The sequence below is a fragment of the Lycorma delicatula genome, chromosome 1 (assembly GCF_047948215.1).
Source record: "Lycorma delicatula isolate Av1 chromosome 1, ASM4794821v1, whole genome shotgun sequence".
Taxonomy (NCBI): Eukaryota; Metazoa; Arthropoda; class Insecta; order Hemiptera; family Fulgoridae; genus Lycorma; species Lycorma delicatula.
Genome location: NC_134455.1, coordinates 362038692 through 362058737, shown reverse-complemented (window position 1 = coordinate 362058737; position 20046 = coordinate 362038692). Strand labels below are relative to the sequence as shown.

Below are 20046 nucleotides of genomic sequence, written 5' to 3'. Positions count from 1 at the left end.
GGATCATTGTGTAAAAAGAGTATATATTTATGAAAGATAGTTTACGTCAAAGACTCGTTTCAAAATTAATCAAGCTATAGTTATTTACGTCACGATGAAATTTCGACATGTTTAAATATAAAATATGTTGATCCGAGTGAAGCGTCCATAAAAAGCATAACTTTTTACGTTACTTTTTTATTTATACTTATAATAACATGTATATTTTAATTAAAAAAGAATCTTTTAAGAAAAACTAATTCTAGAATTTAAAAAATTACAACGTTTCTCATAATTAAACAAGAACCTAAATAATTTATCAGAAACTCCAAGTTAATTTCACTTAATCAGTGGAAAAAAGTAGGTTATTTTATTAAGAAAAACATAAAAGATATTACATTAGATTACAGCGACAAAATTTTCCCTTTGAATTTTTATAGGTGTCTTTTCAATTTATTAATTTTACTTTTTGTGAAAAAGGCAATACTTCATATATCTTTATGAACATTTTTCCGTTATGAAAATACTTGTATTTTCTTTTGGTGAAATATGTTTGATTTTCTGAACAGTGTTTTTATATATTTTACAGACAGATTTTCAAGAAAAATAGGCAAACAATTTTTTTCAAAATGTTTACATCCTTTCGTTATTATCCGTTATGTTTTAGTAATATGTATATCGAACATCCGTGGTATTTCACTTTCATAAGAAATCAAATATTCCATTTTAATATATCAAAGTCTGACAAAGGTGAAATCACAGAAAAAAATTGCAAATATAACCATTTTTGGGTTTTATTATAGACAAATTTCTAACTAGAAAATTTGTCATAAGTAGCAACAATGGTCCATACATATGCCGATGATCTGGTGTCGCTCTCTGATACTCTTTTTTCTGTTTAGCCTTCGGAACCACATTAAGGTATTACTTCAGAGGATGATATGTATGAATGTAAAGCAAGTGCAATCTTGTACAGTCTGAGGTAGATCCATTCCTCAGATATGTGGTCAGTTGAAATCCAACCACCAAAGAAGACCGGTATCCAGGATCTAGTAGTCAAATCCAAAAAGTAACTGCTTTTACTAGGATTTGAACCTTAGAACTCTCGATTTCGAAATCATCTGATTTGCGATGATGAGTTTAACTACTAGACCATCACGGTGAGTTCTGCTCTTTGATTTTACAGTCGTACACAAATCTTAATTCTTTAGGAAAATGTTGCAGAGACAGTAGTTTAATAAATTCATAAAACTGTAATAGTTATCTATCTTTAAAAAAGATAAAGAATTAAATAATTTTTGTTTAGTTATTGCTCTTTTTAATAAATGTGGAGAAATTAACACTTTTTACTTGTTTATTTATTTGGGCATCCTTTTTTCTAGTTCTGATCAGTTTCACAATACCTCGAAACAAAAATTGGTAAAAGTAACATCACAGCTAATGTGGTGCATCAATTTATATCTCGGTTGAATTGTGATGCTCGGAATATTATATATACGTTCTGTGATTCTAACCCACCGGGTTGGTGGAGTGGTTAGCGGGTTTTTGCAAATCAGCTGATTTCGAAGTCGACAGTTCCAACGATCAAGTTCTAGTAAAGGCGGTTACTTTTATGAAATTTGAATACTAGATCGCGGATACCGGTGTACTTTTATGGTTGGATTTTAATTAAACACACATCTCAGAAATGGTCGATTTGAGACTGTATAAGACTACATTTCACTTACACTCATACATATCGTCCTCATTCATCCTCTGTAGTAATACCTGACGGTGATTTCCGGAGGCTAAACATGGAAAAAAAGGTTCTCTGATTCTAGGATTGAGTACTATTATACAGGTGTGAATTTGTGCCCAAGATATCTTGCTTTCGAAGTGATATCAAGATTTCGAAGTGGCAAATATAGTTTTAAGTAATTTTTTTTTAAATCAGTTTTTCAGCGATCTAAATGAACAGGTTACTATACTGTAAAGCGAAAGTTAAACATTATCCATTTACAAGTAAAATTCCATAAATCTTTATTAACCTTGTGGTTAAAATTGTTATGCATGCCTCATATTATGTTATCTAATATAATAGTTTGTTGTAATTTGTCACAACAAACTTAGACCAGGTAATGAGATAATAAGCAAATATAAACAGTATTCTGAAATGAGAAATATTTTGCCTGCAGTAGACTATCTTTGGTTATGTTTGGATAAGGATTGAGTTAAATTTAAACATTATATTGTTGTTATGTTAACGAACTGGAAAATTAAATTAACTGTCAATAAAAGTTACGAAGCATTGACGGTCTACAACTATACCCCGATGTAGAAGTCCATTAAAAACATGATTATTAGTGAGTATTATATATTAAAGTGTATTGAACGAATAAAGAAAACATTATTGGACAATTGAGTGTCAACAATTGCAGGTTGATGAATCAGTAAGCTGATACTATGATCGGATAAAATATTAATTAAATAATGAACATACTTGCGGAGCATACGAGTATAATTGAAGCAAAAGCAATAAATACCCATTTCTTAATAAATTTCGCGATGTTTAATAAATTACGTAAAAAGTATTTAAATATTAATGAAGAACGGATGCTACAAATTACTCTTAACATTGCTTAATTAAATTAAGTAATTAATTACATTGATTAATTAATAAATAAATTTAAAGTTAATTATGTAGTTACATTTTAATTTATAAAATTTAAGAATGATTCATTTCTGAGAGCGAAATAAATGTATCAAATTATTTTACGAATGACTGTGTTATATATTTATATATAGATATGCCAGTGGTATGGACCTCGGAGCCGACCGAGGGGCTCCCTGGGACCATAAGCCTATTACAGGGCTGTAGACGTCGCATCGGTCGCCATTCTTGTCTAGTCAGAAGGCTCCGGCCCTTGGATCCCTGCAGTCCTCGTTACCCTCATGACTGTGAAAATAATACTGATAAATAACACTTAAAATAATCAGGCTTTATAGAAATCTGAAAAAAAACTTAATTAAAAGAAAAAATAATATCAACAGCTATGGTAACTTTAAACCCACGAACATACCAAACAAGAACCAGGCACAATTATCGATTGTCCCTACTCTGGCGGAAAAATACCCAAACGGAACCCTAGCCACTCAGGCTACTATTCTACTCTAAACACCATCGCAATCCTTTGGAGCGCCGAAAACCTTAAAAATGTTTCTACAATCCGCCACTCATCTGTAACTTTCAAGTTAACCCGCAGATCTAGATTCCAACCAATACTCTGAACCTACCTGACCACCTCTGCATTCCTAAACTCATATTCTGAGCAGACGTACAGCACATAATGCGCATCATCCGATAATAAGCATTGAGAACACTGACCCAAGTCAGTCAAGCCAAATCCAGCCAACCTGTCCCGAAATGTGCTATGCCCAGAAAGGAATTGAGTCACATGCCGGTTGGGGGAGATCAATGAGGCGATTCACAACGCCCTTCCTTCTCGGAAAGAGACCGTGCGTATACTGCCAATCTGTCTTCTCATCCCAAATGTCCTGCCAAATACCAAAACCTTCCTCCTCTATTTTCCGAATACGATGCACAGTTAGTTCACTCGAATTCTTCGCAGCGTAATGTAACTGAGGTTTTTTCGTAAGGACGTCAATCGATTTAATACCTGCGATAACTAGAACTGCCTCCCATGAAGTAGTCCTATACCCTTCCTTCGTAGTACCAACAGGAAATGCTAAGCCAAAACAGAATGTCGCGGTAGCTTTTATCCTTCATTCTATTTTCCCAAATAGATGCTGCTTAAAGCATATTCGTCTCGCATACACTTTTATACAAAATTTGATATAATTGCATGTTCATAACATTCAAATATTTCAAATTATCGTCGATATAATTTAATGTTATGAACAATTATTTACATTTCGTTAGAGCCGTTACGTATTTACAAATTCATCCAGCCACTTGAAAGCACCTTTGTAAAGTGATGTTATCTGTTGTTTTACTCTGACATACCTGACCCATTTTGGTACGTTCCTTTATAATTATTATTTAATGCTTTATGTTTGACAAGACATACTTTATAGTATTAAAATATTTTCTTTTCTGAAAGGTGAGATTTTAAAATCAATTTTTTTTTTTATTTATCAGTGCGTTTGATTTTTAATTTCTTAGATGGATGGTGAAACAATTTTTTTTAAATATTTGCTGATAAAAATACAAATATGTTTTAATTGTCATGAAATAGTATGTAACAATTTAATAGGTAATACTTTACCGTCTAGCGCTATAGCAGAGCTATACCTTTAGAAGGGAAAGTATTGTAATCAGTCCAGTTTGGGCATATGCGATTTTCACCGGATTTTTACGCTTTGACATCTAAGGATCCCAAAAAACCCAAAAACGGGATGGAAATTTTCTGGAGGTTCGTATGTACGTATGTATGTTTGGTGTCAGCATCTAAATCACCAAACATCTCCAGAATTAATAAATGATAACGATGAACATTATAATGATGCTAATAGTTTTTGAGTTACGCGAGATACGTAAATACGTACAGATGTCACGCCGAAACTAGTCAAAATGGATTTAGGGATGATCAAAATGGATATTTCCGTTGAAATGCGAAAACCGAAATGGTTCGCAATCATAATACTTCCTTTACTTCGTACAAGGAAGTAATAATATTTTTTAAGAAATAAAAATAAAAATGTATAAAAAATCCGGAAAAGATGTGGCATTTCCACCTGCATATTTGACAGAGATTTTTTTAAATACGCCACAGGGTTTTTAAATATCAATGACTTTATAATTATTATTACTGTTATTATATTATTAGCCTTAAAATTATAGCTGGGATTAACAGCAGTTCTGATCGTGAGGTTCTGCAGTCTGATATTAATAAAATTCATAAATATTCAGCTGATAACAGAATGCCGCTTAATTTTGCAAAAACATCTCTTGTAACTTATTGTAGAATAAATTTTTTGACGAAATATACTTACAAGATTGGTCAGCACTTAATACAACGTGTTGAAGGTATTTCTGATCTTGGGGTTTACTTTGACTCAAAGTCAATTTTCAGTGAGCATATAAGTATGATAGTCTCAAAGTCCAGAAGGAATCTTGGTTTACTTGTCTGGGTTAGTCGGCATTTCCAATATGTAAATACCATCTTGCACCTATATAAAACTATAGTTAGACCCATTCTTGAATACTGTACTATCATCTGGAATTGTGTTAGGGACTATACGTGTAACAGCAAAGAATCAGTGCACAAACGACTATGGTATAAGCTGCGTCTTCGGTGTAATATCTCTTCTTTTCAAAGATTTCCGGAAGAGTGCTGTTTTTAGAAGATGCAGTCGCTCAAGGTTTGGCACATTGTGCAAGTGCTTGTCTCTGCCCATAATATGGTTAATGGGGTAATTGAATGCGATTTGAGGAACATAACCACCATACGTGTTCTATTTATTCGCTCTAATAGGCACTGTCTGTTTAAATGGTATAACAGTAGTAGATTGACACCTTTAGCTAAGTTAATTAGCAGTTTAAACGGATGGATATAGTTGTGTAGTCGATGTATTTCGAGTTAAACCCTGCCACATAATAAGTTTATTGAAGTAGGATTTTTTATTACTGCCTCGTTAGGTTAATATTTTGCTTTTTGTATTGGTATTTTTGTGTATTTCTCTATTTAATGTATTATTTTTGACGTTCCTTCTTTATACGTTATCCTTGTAAGACTAGCGCATACAGAAAGGTATACTTCACTGTTCTATGCACCATTTTCACATTACAATAGGTCATTCAACTTCCCTCTTTTTTTTTTGTCTTCAGTCATTTGACTGGTTTGATGCAGCTCTCCAAGATTCCCTATCTAGTGCTAGTCGTTTCATTACAGTATACCCTCTACATCCTACATCCCAAACAAATTGTTTTACATACTCCAAACGTGGCCTGCCTACACAATTTTTCCCTTCTATCTGTCCTTCCAGGATGTTAAAGCGACTATTCCAGGATGCCTTAGTATGTGGCCTATAAGTCTGTCTCTTCTTTTAACTATATTTTTCCAAATGCTTCTTTCTTCATCTATTTGCCGCAATACCTCCTCATTTGTCACTTTATCCACTCATCTCATTTTTAACATTCTCCTATAGCACCACATTTCAAAAGCTTCTAATCTTTTCTTCTCAGATACTCCGATCGTCCAAGTTTCACTTCCATATAAAGCGACACTCCAAACATACACTTTCAAAAATCTTTTCCTGACATTTAAATTAATTTTTGATGTAAACAAATTATATTTCTCACTGAAGGCTCGTTTAGCTTATGCTATTCGGCATTTTATATCGCTCCTGCTTCGTCCATCTTTAGTAATTTTACTTCCCAAATAACAAAATTCTTCTACCTCCATAATCTTTTCTCCTCCTATTTTCACATTCAGCGGTCCATCTTTGTTATTTCTACTACATTTCATTACTTTTGTTTTGTTCTTGTTTATTTTCACGCGATAGTTCTTGCGTAGGACTTCATCTATGCCGTTCATTGTTTCTTCTAAATCCTTTTTACTCTCGGCTAGAATTACTATATCATCAGCAAATCGTAGCATCTTTATCTTTTCACCTTGTACTGTTACTCCGAATCTAAATTGTTCTTTAACATCATTAACTGCTAGTTCCATGTAAAGATTAAAAAATAACGGAGATAGGGAACATCCTTGTCGGACTCCCTTTCTTATTAGGGCTTCTTTCTTATGTTCTTCAATTGTTATTGTTGCTGTTTGGTTCCTGTACATGTTAGCAATTGTTCTTCTATCTCTGTATTTGAACCCTAATTTTTTTAAAACGCTGAACATAAATGCTTCCCTCTTAGTTAGGCCTTTATTTCAGGGAGTTTGGAATGGCTGTAAGGGAAGATGTGGAAGCCATCTAAATAAAGAAAAAAAATTATTTGTGTAATTTCCGATTGGACCTTAATGGATCAGCCAAAACTATTATGATTCAATTTTCTGCGTTTTCATGCTGTTATCTTTTCTCCGTGAGTTTTCTTTCTTTCTTCCATCCAATTGTTTCCTGGTCTTTTATTCTCTGATTGGACTTCGCATTTCCCAATTTGTTGTCTTCACAGTTTTCTGTCTAAAATTTCCGACGAATTTATCAAAATAATTATCAAAATCGATTTTAGTTAGTAATTTTAGATAACGAATTCAGAAAATGACTTTAGAAATTTATTTCTACCTAGTGTTTCTAAAAGTGTAACAATATTTCATTGTCAAAGGCTTCGTACATTTTTTTCGGTATTTATTTCAAATCCATGCAATTTTTTTTTTTCTAAAAATATAAGTACTGAAATCTCTGCAACGATAGAATGAAATTAAATTGAGATTTTTTGACATCATGTTATGGTAGAATGATCTATGACCTTGAACAGATTGTTTTATTGTAGATTATGAAATAAAATAATCTAAGCATTTTAGATATGCTTATTCATGATAATTATTATAAAAATAATTTTACAGTTTTTTAAATTTAGAAAATTATAAAAGAAAAACATGTTTAAAGTCATGAAATAATGCTGAGGTAATTACCCAAAGATATTAAACATAATTCAAAAGACGTTAGTGGAAATGATTTGTCCATATACTTTATTTGTGTAGAAGTTGGACGGAATTTAGAAAATTTTGGGACTTTTTTATAATCTATTAATTTAATTAGTTTTATTAATTTAATTATTTTAATTTTATTATTTAGAAATTCATCCACAGAATATTACTTTTTATATAAAATAAAATCTTTCGTTGTATTTAAAATAAACTGGTGGAAATATTCTGTTAACCTTTCCATAGTTATTTTTTTTTTAATTTGCAAAGGAAGGGTAATAAGACTCTTTCTAGAGAGTAGAAAATTGTATTCAGTTACATAAAAACAGTTTTATCGAAAAGAGATAAATATTTTTTTTTTAAGAATAAATAAATTTTCTTTTTAACAATAATTTCACATTCGTAAATATAATAAAAAGGATAAATTTAATTTAATTTTAAAGGATAATTTAATTTTTTTAAACATCGGTTTAAATGATTTATATCTTGAAAAATTAATTTGATTTTTTAAGGGAGCTCCAAGAGATGATAATAAAGTTTAAAAGGAAAAAATATATTTATGCTAGCAAAACTCATTGTTTTTTAACTGTAACTTATTGTGCATCAGCCTGTTTTTGTTCTATAAATCTATAGCGAAATATTTTATGTCCTTAGAAGCAATAATTTTAATTGGAAAGATATATGTTTTAAATTTAATAAACTTATATTTTCTTAAAATTTTTAAAATTATTTTTATTATATGAATAATTTTATGTAAAGTACTAAATATAATACACTTTAATATACTTTTATATAACCTTAATATAAATTTTAACATAACCTTAAATATAACAAAATAACTTTTCTATTTTATTACATATAACTTCATTCAGTTATTTTTACAGATTAAAGTAAATTACACATAATTTTATTATATATTTATTCACTTTTCATTATATGTTATCATTGCTGACCTATATTCTGAATGAAAGACTAAATATAACTTTAAATTAATTATAAAAACTTGCATTTCTTATTTAAGTTTTAGTTAACAATTATTATTTTGTTGTATCGAATTTTCTATATATAATTTTTTATACAAATCAATCACATTTTTCATGGTTGTAAAAATAAAATCTTATTTTAGAAATTATTTAATAATAATCTATTCAAAAAAAATATTGTTAGAGAAGTACATTTACTTGTTCTTTGCACGGAAAAAAATTAAAATAATCTATTAGGGTTCCAGTTAAGTTAACCGCAAAAGCAGCAAATTATATAATAACTAGCCTGCCCGTCTAGCCAGGCTCGGCCCGGGCGAATTCCGGAACCAACTTGGGAGCTGCTTGGGATCTTCCGGGGCCACGGGGACCACCCCAGGGCTGCAGAGTTCGCTTCGCTAGCCATTCCCTTATTGCAGGAAGATGGCGCCTTGGACAGTCGCAGAGCTCATTTCAGTCGCGATTCCCGGTGTAAACATTAATGTTTTTAGCGATAAATTTTAATTTTACAAATTTTTCACATCATCAAAAAATAATTTGATTTTTGTTCACAATAAATAAATAATTTTGTGACAATGTAGTATTGTAATGTTTCTAAATAAAATTCGAATTTTTCTAACTTTTCTTTGTTTAATCAACTTATATTACACCATTATGTTCAAAATTAGATTCTGTACAAGTTTTATGTGTTTATTACCCATTTAACCAAGTTATTGTGCATCAAACATAAAAAACAGGGTTTTTTACTCCAATTTATTGGTTTTTATTCCAGATTTTTTTAAAAACTACTGTAGATACTGCTCTGGGATCTACTTTATTCAATTTTTCAGGTAAAAAGGCCATAATTAATCACTAATTTTTTCCCTTAATTAACGTCCTTATAAATTTAGTACGATCTCAATTCACCGGGGTAGCTGAAATCCGAGCGAAATCTCTCACTAGCCGTGTTTTTCAAACTAAGCATTTTATGACACATGTTTATATGACGTTATATCACTACCTTCACTAGAAGAATACGTTATAAAGGTCCCAAGAGAATTTGTGATACACCCTGACTGTATAAGTTACTAGGTAAAGTTAGGAAAAATAAAATTTATCAATTTCTTTTAATCAAAACTATCTATTTTTCAGAATAAGACCACCACATCCATAATAACCCAGGATCCTCCAAATGGGAAAACTTAAAAATTTTTAGTGAAAACAGCAGGATTGCATCATATCACTTTAAAATCAATAAAAAATAAAAATTATTCCTTAAAAATACTTCAGAATACAAGATCCCTCCCCAAAATATCAGTGATGCAATATTTTTCAAGCTAGTTTGGATTTAAACGATCTATATATATCTTAAACAAATGCTCAACAATAAAACATAAAAAATAAATGAAATTTAGCAAAATTTCTTTCTTCGAAAATTTTGAGATCTTTACATCTACAATGCCCAAGGATGTAGCAACTAAAAGATTTGAAATTGAAATGGTAGAATTGTGACAGATAATTTTAAAGGGCATTAGAATACAAAAATATAGACTTAAAAATAAAAGTCACTAATTTTTAAATAAAACTATGGCAATCCTAACTAGAATGGTGGTCATTTAATATTTTTCATAACTACTTTAGAAAGTTATCTATAGTGCACCTTAAATAAATTTACTACAACGAAACAATAAATAATGATTAAATTTAGCAAATGCTTTAACTATTTTATTCCCTTTTTTTATTAGACCACTGCTTGGGGTGAATTGTAAGTCATTTTAGAAAATCTGGAAAAATATTAAATCGCTATCATCTTAGTTAGAATTGTTTTAGTTTGAAGTTTATTAATAAAAATCTTTTTTTTTCAGAGCCCTTTAAAACAATATTCTTGATTTTCCTCTTCCTAGTTAAAATCTTTAATTAACCTTCCAATTTGGGTTGGTCACTAACCGAAAAATAGATCGTTTTGAGATGGGCATTTTTTATATTTAATTTTTTATATTTATCAATTAAAAAAAGATCTAAGGGTCACCATATTTTGTTAAAATTTGGTTTAATGCTAATAGTCTTAACTATATCCAAATTTCTTTTTTTGCAAAAATAAATGAACTAATTTAAGTAATTAAAATAAAAGTTTATTCTATTGAATAACAATAAAATAATGATACATGGGTTCGTAATTATAAATTAAACAGATATATGTTTAGGATTTTATTTTTTATGTAAGAAAATATTTCGACACTCCGTTTTCAAATATAATAATGAGTAGTAGTTTCTTATCATATGTTATCATCTTTTTAATTATTTGTTATTGGTTTAAATTATTGTGTATATCAAATGAATCTTTGTGTTACTTTTTTTGATTAAAAAAAGTATAACAAAAATATTAACCATAAACCTAACATTTTTAAAAAAAAATTATTTCAATTATTATTTTTATCAATAATATATAAAATACAACAATTATTTAACATTAACTGAATATATAAATACGTTAAATTTTATTACTGAAATTATAAACAAACAGTAAAATATGTAATATTAACAATTATAGTAAAGAGCAAAATGCTTTATAAATCTTGGAAATTACCTAAATGAGGACTGGCTGATAGAATACTGTAGCGGTATTTCACCTGTCTATCGTAAGAAGCGACTAAAAGTAAAAGAGCGGTTTCTTCTAGATTAGTGATTCTCAACCGTTTTAGCTCTATGACCCCCAAAAAGTAAAAAAAAAAATATTTAATGAATATTTCACGACACCACCAACGCCAACCCAATTCATCAAAATATTTTTATTAACAACAGAAAAGATCATGCTTTCACTAAGAAGTTTGATATCTTGATTATTCGCCTTCAGAGAAAAATTTTAATATGTTCCGATTATATCGAGAAAAATGTGGTCGAATAAGACACTATTATTCATCATAGTATGGAGAGGTTGAAGATGCATTTGCGTGAGATAAACAATCAGTTGCCGGAATATTGCCCGGAAGATAAAAATTATTTCACAAAGAAATAGGTTCTGAATCCATTTAGTGAAAACGTTGTTGCAGCAGCTAAGATACCAGTTGAGATTAACGACAAGCACATCGAAATGTCTGCCGTTAAAACGCTACAACTTCAATTCACATCTGAAGATTTAGATATGTTTTGGTTTACTATGGAGAATCTTTTAAATGAAAGAAAAAAAACATATTAATTTTACGTATAAAGGTGTAGGCTAATTTTGTGACCACCCCTTTCATATCACCGTGACCTCCTGGTTGAGAAACGCTGTTCGACATGTTTTCTAGACATATTTCTCTTGTTTAGACGCGTAATTAATCCTTTAGTTGTTATTGATGTTCAACCCGTTGCGGTTATTCAACCACGCATGTCTCTCGATCAACATGGCTAATAAGCAGTTTTTTTTTAAGACGGAAATGGATAGGTTAAATGCAGATATTGAAGGAATTAGCCAGGTCCGGTGGGAAGAGGAAAACGACTTCAGGTGAGGAAGGTAACTTCAAGAGGTAAGTCAGATGATTTCAGAATGATTAACTCAGCGTCAAATAAAGGGAAGGTAGGAGTTGGTTTCCTAATGAACAAGAAGATAGGCTAGAGAATAGAGTATTTCAAACAACTTAGCGATTAAATTATTGTAGTAAGGATAAAATCAAAACCTAAACCGACAACTATTGTTAAAGTCTATATGCTTCCAAGCGCCCAAGATGATGATGATGAGGTAGAGTGCGTATACGAAAAAAGTGAGGAAGCAAAATTAAACACATAAAAGACGGTGAAAATTTAATATTAGTTGGAGATTGGAATTGAAGTATCAGAAAAGGCATGGAAGGAAATATTATGGGTGTATACGGGCGGGGCAAAAGGAATGAAAAGGGGCATCGACTTATTGAGTTTTGCACAAAGTATAGTTTATTAATTGCCAACCAAAAGTTTAAAAATCACAGTAGAAGAATATATACATGGAAAAAGCCAGATGATACTGCAAGGTATCAGATAGATTATATCATGTTTAAACAAAGATTTTGTAATAAACTCGTCAACTGCAAAGTATATCTGGAGCAGACACTGATAGCGACCATAATTTAGTGATAATGAAATGTAGATTGGAGTATAAAAACCTGAAGAAAAGGTGTCAGATGAATCGGAGGAATTTAGAGAAGCTTGAGAAAGAGGAGGTAAAAAAGATTATTGAGGAGGACATCACAAGAGGTGAGTAAAATATATAAGATAGAAAGTATAGAAGAATGGGAGAATGTAAAAAAGTAAATTGTTAAATCAGCAGAAGCGAATTTAGGCCGAACAGAGAGAACTGGCAGAAAACCTTGAATATCAGAAGATATATTGGAGCTGATGAATGAACGTAAGAAGTATAAAAATGCTAGTGATAAAGAAGGTAAAAGGAACTATCGAAAATTAAAAAATACTGTTAACCGAAATTATAAATTAGCGAAAGAAGAGTGGATAAAGAGAAGTATTCAGAAGTGGAAAGAGAAATGATCATTGGTAAAACAGACGAGGCATACAGTAAAGTTAGGAGAATTTTGTGGTACATAAATTAAAATCTAATAATATGTCAACGAAAGATGGTACACCAACTTATAATACGAAAGAAAAGGTTGATAGGTAGGTGGACTATCTTGAAGAGTTATACGGAGGAAGTGAATTAGAAACTGGTGTTACAGAGGAAGAAGAGGAAGTCGAAGAGGATGAAAACGGAAATACAATAGTGAGACTTGAATTTAATTGAGCATTAAAAGATTTGAATGGCAGAAAGGCTCCTGGAATAGACGGGATACCTGGAGAATTACTGCGCAGTGCAGTTGATGAAGCGATAGGTAGATAAATTACACAAACTGGTTTGTAATATTTATGAAAAAGGGGAAGTTCCGTCAGACTTCAAAAAGACTGTTGTAGTCATGATACCAAAGAAAGCAGGAAATGTTAAGAATACAGTAGAATTAACTATTCATACGTAAAAAATATTAACTAGAATTCTGTACAAAAGAATTGAGAGGAGAGTGGAAGAAGTATTAGAATAAAATCAGTTTGGTTTCAGGGAAAGTATAGGGACAAGGGAAGCGACTTTAGCGCTCAAATTAATAGTAGAAGGAAGATTAAAGAAAAACAAACCAACAAACATGGCATTTATAAACTTAGAAAAGGCTTTTGGTAACATACTCTAAAATAAAATGTTCAGCATTTTAAAAAATTTAGGATTCAAGCATGAAGATAGAAGAAGAATTACTAACATTTACAGGAACCAAGCTGCAACAGTAGTAATCGAAGAACATATGAACGAAGCCGTAATAAAAAAGGGAGTCCGAGAAGGATGTTCCCTATCCTTACTTTTAATTTTTTTCATAGAACTAGCAGTGAATGATGTTAAACAATTTAGATTCGGAGTAAAAGTGCAAGGAAAAAGGTAAAGATGCTACGATTTGCTGATGATATAGTAATTCTAGCCGAGTGTATAAAAGATTTAGAAGAAACAATGAATGGCATGAATGAAGTCCTATGCAAGAACTAGAAGATGGAAACACACAAGAACAAAACGAATGTAATGAAACGTAGTTGAAATAATGTAGATAGAACACTGAATATAAAAATAGGAATAGAATTATGGAGGTAGAAGAATTTTATTATTTGGGAAGTAGAAAAACTAAAAATGGACGAATCAGGAGCGATAAAAAATACCGAATGGGACAGGCAAAACGAGTATTTAGTCACAAATATAATTTCCTTACATCAAAAATTAATTTAAATGTCAGGAAAACATTTTTGAAAATATATGTTTAGAGCATAGCTTTATATGAAGTGAAATTCGGACGATCGGAGTACTTGAGAGGAAAATATTTGAAGCTTTTGAAATGTGATGCTGCAGGAGAATGTTAAAAATCATATAGGTGGGTAAAGTGATCAATGAAGGGGTATAGCGTTATATCGATGAAGAAAGAAGTATTTTAAAAAATAGCTAAAGGAAGAGACTCTTATAGGCCACATCTCTATTCCATCCTGGAATAGTCGCTTTGATATTGGAGGGACAGGTAGATGGGAAAAATTGTGCAGGCAGGAAACATTTGGAATATGTAAAATAAATTGTTACGGATGCAGGATGTAGCAAGTATACCGAAATGACACGACTGGCACTAGATAGGGAATCTTGGAGAGCTGCTTCAAACCAGTCAAATGACTGGTTTGAAGACAAAAAAAGCAGTTTACTTCAATAGAACCATTAAAATAAAATTAAAAATTAAAAACCAAATTTCTAATTAAATGATACCCTAAGTGAATTTTACAATATTTTATATAACTTTAACACACACAGCTCTCCGCCTATCTCCGTGGCTGAGTGGTAGCGTCTCAGCCATTCATCTGAAAGTCTTGGATTCGGATGCTGGTCGGCATAGAATTTTTCATACGCTAAAAAATTTCCATTTCATATTCCCATGCATAAGCTTTCAAGGTTATATATTGAAATTTATAGCCAAGAGTTTTTAACTTCACAAAATTTGTCATGCAAATAAAACTTGTTTTTTCTATTATTAATCCACAACATTTAATTTAAACCAAAAGCACTTTATTTAAAAATTGAACAAAACAAACCATAGAACTCTAATTTTTTTATTAAACAACTATTGTAAAACAAAAAAACATAATTAGATATGACATATAATAACAGTAAAATTGCTAATACAAATAAAGATTTAGACAATTTAATCTTAATAAAATCTATGTAAAACCAACAAAATATAAAAATGAAGAAAAGTTTAAAAAATTAAATTTTATTAATACCCAAAACGGGCTGAAAATGATTATAAAAATACTTTATTATTATTTTAAACCGGAAGAAGAATCATTTTAATATTTAAAAATAACTAAAAACAAAATTGATATACAAATCTGTTTTGACTAATTTATAATCAATAAAACTTTTATTCAGATCTGTATACAATAATAGATTAAAAAATGTATCACATCAGGAATAGGTAGATATGATACTCCACGGATTATAAAAAGAACTGTTCCAAAATTTGGCTGGTTAGATAAAAGGAATTCACAATCCAGATGGTATTAATGAGAATTATTTGAGTTTATAAGTTATTTGAGTTTATATGTAAGATGTACAATTTATATGAACAATTGCTAACATGTACAGGAACCAAACAGCAACAATAACAATTGAAGAACATAAGAAAGAAGCCCTAATAAGAAAGGGAGTCCGACAAGGATGTTCCCTATCTCCGTTACTTTTTAATCTTTACATGGAACTAGCAGTTAATGATGTTAAAGAACAATTTAGATTCGGAGTAACAGTAGAAGGTGAAAAGATAAAGATGCTACGATTTGCTGATGATATAGTAATTCTAGCCGAGAGTAAAAAGGATTTAGAAGAAACAATGAACGGCATAGATGAAGTCCTACGCAAGAACTATCGCATGAAAATAAACAAGAACAAAACAAAAGTAATGAAATGTAGTAGAAATAACAAAGATGGACCCCTGAATGTGAAAATAGGAGGAGAAAAGATTATGGAGGTAGAAGAATTTTGTTATTTGGGAAGTAAAATTACTAAAGATGGACGAAGCAGAAGCGATATAAAATGCCGAATAGCACAAGCTAAACGAGCCTTCAGTAAGAAATATAATTTGTTTACATCAAAAATTAATTTAAATGTCAGGAAAAGATTTTTGAAAGTGTATGTTTGGAGTGTCGCTTTATATGGAAGTGAAACTTGGACGATCGGAGTATCTGAGAAGAAAAGATTAGAAGCTTTTGAAATGTGGTGCTATAGGAGAATGTTAAAAATCAGATGGGTGGATAAAGTGACAAATGAAGAGGTATTGCGGCAAATAGATGAAGAAAGAAGCATTTGGGAAAAAATAGTTAAAAGAAGAGACAGACTTATAGGCCACATACTAAGGCATCCTGGAATAGTCGCTTTAATATTGGAAGGACAGGTAGAAGGGAAAAATTGTGTAGGCAGGCCACCTTTGGAGTATGTAAAACAAATTGTTAGGGATGTAGGGTGTAGAGGGTATACTGAAATGAAACGACTAGCACTAGATAGGGAATCTTGGAGAGCTGCATCAAACCAGTCAAATGACTGAAGACAAAAAAAAAAAAAAAAAAAAAAAATGTAAGATGTCTAAGTTTTTCGGCAATAACAGGAGTTCCAATGACCTAAGTTCTATCACCGATTCTATTACTGGTCTACACTGCTAATCGACCTAATCCAGACAGTGTTGCTGGTGCTTGATATGCAAATGACATGGCCATTTGACGGTTGACAACAGCCCAAAAATAGTCTCGGAGAAATTACAATCTGCACTGTATACCATCACCGTTTGGTTACGTAAATGAAGAATAAAGGTGACCAAGTACAGCCACGTAACGTTCACAATGAGAAGAAAAGATTGCCTTAATATTCATTTTAACTGTGTCAGAATACCTTATGCCAGTAAGGTAAAGTACCTGGGCTTTTACCTTGATCGCCGTTTGGTGAGATCATGTAGGGAGAATAAAGGAAGGTGCTTGGGATTAAGTTTAAAAAGATATACTGGATATTGGGTAAAGGATTTAAACTTTGTTTATCCAACAAAATTCTGCATTACAAGGCTTTCTTGAAGCCGGTATGGACTTACGGAATTGAACTCTGGGGCACAATCAGTGATAGAAATGAGATCATTCAACAATTTTAGAATAAAATACTACGGAACATAACGCAAGCCCGTGGTTCGCGAGGAATACTGAAATCCACGATTGCATAGGTAATCCATAAGTTCGAGAAGAAGTTTAACCCCTATTTTTGAGATAGGTGTCCAGGTTGAAGAAGCATCATCTAGTCATGTTAATCATCTAGCTTTGAATTTACTTGACAACAGTGAGGACGTTAGGAGACTGAAAAGACTCCATGTACTTGATCTGCTTGACGGACCGTTATAATGATCGGGTTTGTTGGAGATAACACTTCTTATAATTATTTTTGTTTTATGTTTGTTTATTAAAATTTATGGATGCTTAAGTTTATTATTTATCTATGGATATCTTAAGGTTAATGTTTTATTTATTTCTGTGGTATTTGCGTATCCGAAATGATTAATTGTGTGGAAGGATTTAACTATATTCAAAGGCACTATCAAATATGTATGTTATTTCATAGTTATTAGTATTTATTCACAGTATTTATCTTTTATTTACACATATTAATTAATTTTGGAATGGTTGAGGATTATCACCGGATGGTCCTGATTTCAAATGATAGTCTGTCATACAACGTATTTATAGCTTCAATATAGAATCTGATATAAATCTTCAGCAAAAAAAAAAAAAAAATATTAGTCCTCGGGCTGGTCTAGTGTTAATTCGTCCTCGCAAATCAATTGTTTAACAGGTGATTTTCGAACTCGAAGGTTTTGAGGTTCAAATCCTAATAAATTTTAGTAGCTTTCATACGGATCTGAATATAAAACAGTGGACACCGGTGTATTTTAGTGGTAGGGGTTCAATTAATTACACGTTTCATGAACAGTCGGCTTGAGTCCGTACAAGACTGAACCTTATTTACATGCCATACACATCATCCTCATCTCATTGATATGTGGGGGTTGCTTATCGTTCTCTAATAAAACAGACTGCAATGTACATATTAGGAAAAAGGGCATGTATACATTGGAAAGGTGTGCGTAAAATTCAGGATTTTTTTATTAATATTATCCATAAATTCATCAACAGACTGATTTTCTTTCTTTAAAAGAAAATCTGGTTTTAATGTAGTAGGCGATCTACCTCTGTAGTTAGGTAGTTAGTCATTAGATGGCGCCACTGAAACGTTTTTTTTTTTTTTCATCTCCGAGTCCACAGTTAAGCATTACTTCAGAGGATGAGATGAATGATTTGTAGCGTGTGTGAAAATGCCATGCCTGACCGGGATTCGAACCCGGGACCCCTGGGTGAAAGGCCGAGACGCTACCACTGAAACGTTACATTGAATTAAAAAAATAAATAAAATTATAAATATAATCTAAGCAAACTTAACTTACGCTCGTTAGGCAAGGTTAGTAAATCGTATCTTCATTTTTTTTTTTTTTTTGTAGCAACTATTGCATATTTATAAATATAAACCAGAGGATAAGGTAATATTTTTAATAATTTAATCGATAATATAACATTAAATACAACGAAACGGTTGCCCGTTTACTAAGACACACAGCGATGAACGCAGCCTGGTGGTTTTCTGACTGATTAGGTGGCTGGCTGGTGATGATGACTGCCCGAATCGCATGCCAGTATTTCAGTCGATAGTGTTTTCATTGTTTTACACTTTTCCCTCACTTTTAAGATGTTTTTATCACTTATTTTTATATTTTTCAACTAAATTCGAGCGTACCTTTTTTTGTTAATTTGATTAAATTGCAGTAATTAAAATATTTTGAAGAAATTTTTCCCTTACGAAAAAATTAACCGGAACAATTAATTGGTGAAATTATTTTAATAAATCATACTTTATTTGTGCGAAGAATCTTAAGCTATCGTAGTGAAATTATACTACTAAATCCTGCTAATTATAAAAATGACCTTTCACTGGTGTTATCTCAACAATTCGGGTACCAATTTAAAAAAAAACTTTTTTTAACTATAATATAATAATGATACAGGTATTTTATGTCTGTGTTATTGCAAATATTTTTTTTTGTTCTCCGAACTTGTTAATAAGATACATTAACGTAACCATAACCGATAGATGCGTCACTACTGTTAAAGAACAACTTCATAAACTACTCTCTCTCAATCTCTCTCTCGCTCTCTTTCTTTCTCTGTGTGTGTGTGTATGTATGTGTGTGTGTGTGTGTGTGTGTGTGTGTGTGTGTGTGTGTGTTGATTTTAGATCAAAATAGCTGTGTATGTTTACAATTATAATATTGCCTTACTGTTAATAACTTTATTGTGTATGGGATATAACTGAATTAGAAGTTTCATGCTGAAAACTTGATACAGAGAGATATCCATAGTTAAAATTAAGTCTACAGAATAACAATCCCTTTTTACTTTCCGTCGTACGTATAGCGCAATAACGCGCTATAGCAGAGCTACAGCTTGTCGCCGAAGGCTTTGACGGCACGTGGCACTTACTGTCACGTTCCCTGAAAAGGGCCGTTTTTAACGTCGATTGGCTTCGACAACTCATTGTAATTGCTAACCGTACGGTAGCCCTGAGAAGAGCTGTTGTCGTCGAATGGCTTTGACGGTTCGTAATTCATATTCTTGGTCACATTACTTCTGTATTAATTATGCATTAGCACCATTAACCTTTCAACTTAAAAGGTCAAGGGTGTGAGACTGTAGAGCAAGGTTAACCACACTATTTCGAGATTTCGCTTAATTAAAGTCTTATTTTTCTTAGGCACATTTATTAGCAGCAGGCTTATTTAATATTTATTAAATATTGTATTTAAATAAAATTGTAAATATTCTAAATTAAGTTATGTATGTGCAAGCCGTGCATCAGAAAAAAGCCA

At 31.4% G+C, this 20046-nt stretch overlaps 1 protein-coding gene across 1 annotated transcript in view; it reads left to right on the top strand.

The window, feature by feature from the left end:
• Window positions 1–20046, top strand: part of LOC142317936 (zwei Ig domain protein zig-8-like) — a 551031-nt gene that overhangs the window by 473213 nt on the left and 57772 nt on the right. The gene's annotated exons all lie outside the window — the stretch shown is intronic.